The sequence below is a fragment of the Echinops telfairi genome, unplaced genomic scaffold (genome assembly GCF_000313985.2).
Source record: "Echinops telfairi isolate 266 unplaced genomic scaffold, ASM31398v2 ScPeMD7_3533;HRSCAF=4204_0, whole genome shotgun sequence".
Classification (NCBI taxonomy): Eukaryota; Metazoa; Chordata; class Mammalia; order Afrosoricida; family Tenrecidae; genus Echinops; species Echinops telfairi.
The window spans coordinates 10,041,670-10,041,899 of NW_022107431.1; positions in this window are offsets into that span (position 1 = coordinate 10,041,670).

The following is a 230-nucleotide window of genomic DNA, read 5'->3' on the forward strand; positions in this document are numbered from 1 at the left end:
GGAGGGACGTCCTCCTCTCTGCAGCTTCTGCTTCCAGTTCCATGGAGATCTCCACAAATCTTTGCATTTCTCTCTCTCTCCTTTGCTAGTTTGATCTCTTTTACATTTCAAACAGGATCGATTCTAATACCCCGGCTACTAAGACTACCAATTAACATAATAAAGACCAAATACTTGTAAGAGGGGCCTATGTTAGATATGGAGAACTTGCTAATGACGTGGATTGAAGA